This window comes from Triticum aestivum, chromosome 2A (genome assembly GCF_018294505.1).
Source record: "Triticum aestivum cultivar Chinese Spring chromosome 2A, IWGSC CS RefSeq v2.1, whole genome shotgun sequence".
Classification (NCBI taxonomy): Eukaryota; Viridiplantae; Streptophyta; class Magnoliopsida; order Poales; family Poaceae; genus Triticum; species Triticum aestivum.
In genome coordinates, this window is record NC_057797.1 from 318,779,668 (window position 1) to 318,783,036 (window position 3,369).

Sequence of the window (3,369 nt, forward strand, 5' to 3'; positions counted from 1 at the left end):
TTCTTTTCCGGTGTTTGCTTCTTCGGGTTGGTTCCGGTTACGTCGCTTTTGTGAGGACCCGTTCGACTACGTCCGTTTGTCTTCTTCATGGACTCATTCTTCTTCCTTGCGGGATTTCAGGCAAGATGATCATACCCTCGAAATCACTACTATCTTTGCTATGCTAGTTTGCTCGCTCTTTTGCCCTGCCAATGCTACGATGCCTACCACTTGCTTGTCAGCCACCCAAATTGCCATGTTCAGCCTCTAACCCACCAATGTCCTAGCAAACCGTTGATTGGCTATGTTACCGCTTTGCTCAGCCCCTCTTATAGCGTTGTTAGTTGCAGGTGAAGATTGAAGTTTGTTCCTTGTTGGAACATGGAGATACCGTTCCTTGTTGGAACATTTATTTGCTTGTTGGGATATCACAATATATCTATTTAATTAATGCATCTATATACTTGGTAAAGGGTGGAAGGCTCGGCCTTATGCCTGGTGTTTCGTTCCACTCTTGCCGCCCTAGTTTCCGTCATATCGGTGTTATGTTCCCGGATTTTGCGTCCCTTACGCGGTTGGGCTATAATGGGAACCCCTTGACAGTTCGCCTTAAGTAAAGCTTCTCCAGCAATGCCCAACATTGGTTTTACCATTTGCCACCTAGCCTTTTCTTTTCCCTTGGGAGTCGCGCTCCTGAGGGTCATCATTATTTTACCCCCCCCCCCCCGGGCCAGTGCTCCTCTGAGTGTTGGTCCACCTGTCAGCTACCGGTGGCTACCAGGGGCAACTCTGGGCTGGCCTACCCGTACCTAGGACAATCTGAGTGTGCCCTGAGAAAGAGATATGTGCAGCTCCTATCGGGATTTGTCGGCACATTCGGGCGGTGTTGCTGGTTTAGTTTTACCCTGTCGAAATGTCTTGTTGTACCGGGATACCGAGTCTGATCGGAACGTCTCGGGTGGAGGTCTATTCCTTCGTTGACCGTGAGAGCATGTCATGGGCCAAGTTGGGACACCCCTGCAGGGATTTGAACTTTCGAAAGCCGTGCCCGCGGTTATGGGCAGATGGGAATTTGTTAATGTCCGGTTGTAGAAAACCTGAAGTTGACCTTAATTAAAATACATCAACCGCGTGTGTAACCATGATGGTCTCTTTCCGGCGGGGTCCGGGAAGTGAACATGGTTGTTGGAGTTATGCTTGACGTAGGTTGCTATAGGATCACTTCTTGATCATACCTTTATCGACCGTGCTTTGCCTTCTCTTCTCGCTCTCATTTGCGTATGTTAGCCACCATATATGCTAGTCGCTTGCTGCAGCTCCACCTTATTACCCCAGCCTTCCTATAAGCTTAAATAGTCTTGATCTCGCGGGTGCGAGATTGCTGAGTCCCTGTGGCTCACAGATACTTCCAAAACCAGTTTGCAGGTGCCGATGAGTTTGTGCAGTTGACGCAACCAAGCTCAGGAGGAGCTCGATGAAGATCTTGCCCTTTGTGTTGTTTCATTCTAGTTGATCAGTAGTGGAGCCCAGTTGGGGTCGATCGGGGACCTTTGTCGCATTTGGGGGTTCTTCTTTTATTTTGGTTCTGTAGTCGGACCTTGATTGTATCTGGATGATGTAATGCTTTATTCATGTAATTGTGTGAAGTGGCGATTGTAAGCCAACTATGTATCTCTTGCCCTTATGTATTACATGGGTTGTGTGAAGATTACCTCACTTGCGACATTGCTTTCAATGCAGTTATGCCTCTAAGTCGTGCTTCGACACGTGGGAGATATAGCCGCATCGAGGGCGTAACAAGTTGGTATCAGAGCCTTCCCCGACCTTAGGAGCCCCATTGCTTGATCGTTTTTAGCAGCCGAGTTGTGTCTAGAAAAATGTTTTGAGTCATTTAGGAATTATATATCGGAGAGTTTAGGAATTCTTTTTACTTCCCAGTCTCCTTGTCGCTCTGGTAAGGCATCCTGACGTAGAGTTTTGACTCTTCTCTTCTCAAATTTCACTAAAAAAAAATTTAGGATCACGCGGGTATCTTGGAATCGTTTCGATGGTTTTATGATGAGAACATTGTCTTGGTGCCTCCTGTCAGGGGTTTAGTGGAAGTGTCCCAGTGAGTTGAGCTCTAAGGTGTTGTCGTCATAATTTTATCGTTGCAGTTCTGGAATACCTGAGTTTAGTACGCCGACATCGAAAATCTCTTTTATGTAGTTCGTTGGTGAGATAACCCCGATAACCCAGTACTGAGGTGAGTACGGGAGTATTGCCATGACTCGTATAACGGATGCTTTTCGAAGGTTGAGGTAGATGATTTCCGAAGGTTTCTTGGTTATGTGTTGAAGGATGGATACAGCTGGATGTAGGATTTGCTAGTTTGGGTGAGATATTATGCTTCCCCTGTACCCCCAACACCTGATTGCATAACCTGAAAATTTCGGGAGTTTCATAGGTGGGAATTCAAGTAGCTCTTAGGATATCTTTCTGACGGATGTATGATATGAAATTGGGGTCCGACGTCTAGTGGTCCGCCTATTCACGGTCGTTTTTACAGTGGTCTCGTTGTGTCTTAAAGAGTCCTTGGCTATGCCGACTCGGGGACACTTCGTATGTCATGTGCACTGCCTTGTACATGATGGTGCTGTACACTCGAGCCCGTGTAGGCCCCACCACGAAAACTTCGGACGAAATCTCTATCATATGTTTGTTTCCTCCTTATTTTGCAAGCCAATCCTTTGTTTTTGTTTTGAGTTGTGGTATTCGAGTTGCTTCGAAGTCAAATGTTGATTCCATACCTTTTCCAAATGGTGTTCTCACATTCCGATGTAAATACCAATCCTTCATGATCATTGATGTTGTCATGTCAATCCTTTTCAACCGGCGTGTTTCTCTTCAAGTGGATCTGATCACTTCAACATCAGCAAGACCAATTATCATTTCTTCTCAACGGTGTTTGTTTCATCCGTCTCCAAGTTGCCTTTGTTTTTCCCACCCTCCCTCCCTTTTGTTTTTCTTCAAGGACTAAGATTTCTTCTTCAAGTATCCATTTTATTGATGGGAAGTTTCTCCATTCTTTTCCGTCAATGTTCTTATCCGGTGATTCTCATGAAGATCCTAATGGAGCTTCAAGTTCGTCATTCCTCATTCCTTTCTCTTCTTCGGTGGATTCAAGTCAAGATTTGTCGATTATATCCCCTTTTTCTCGTCTCAAATACCTTCTCTTGACGGTGCTCCTCATATTTATTCATTTCTCGCTATTCTATTGTTCCGGAGTGCTCAAGATATCTCGAAGATTCGTGTTTCCACTCTGCATTCGTTCAAGCTCTTTCGAGATTGGTATCTCATTCAAGTCATTAAATTCAACCGGTGCAACATCTCTTTTAAATCTTTTCAACG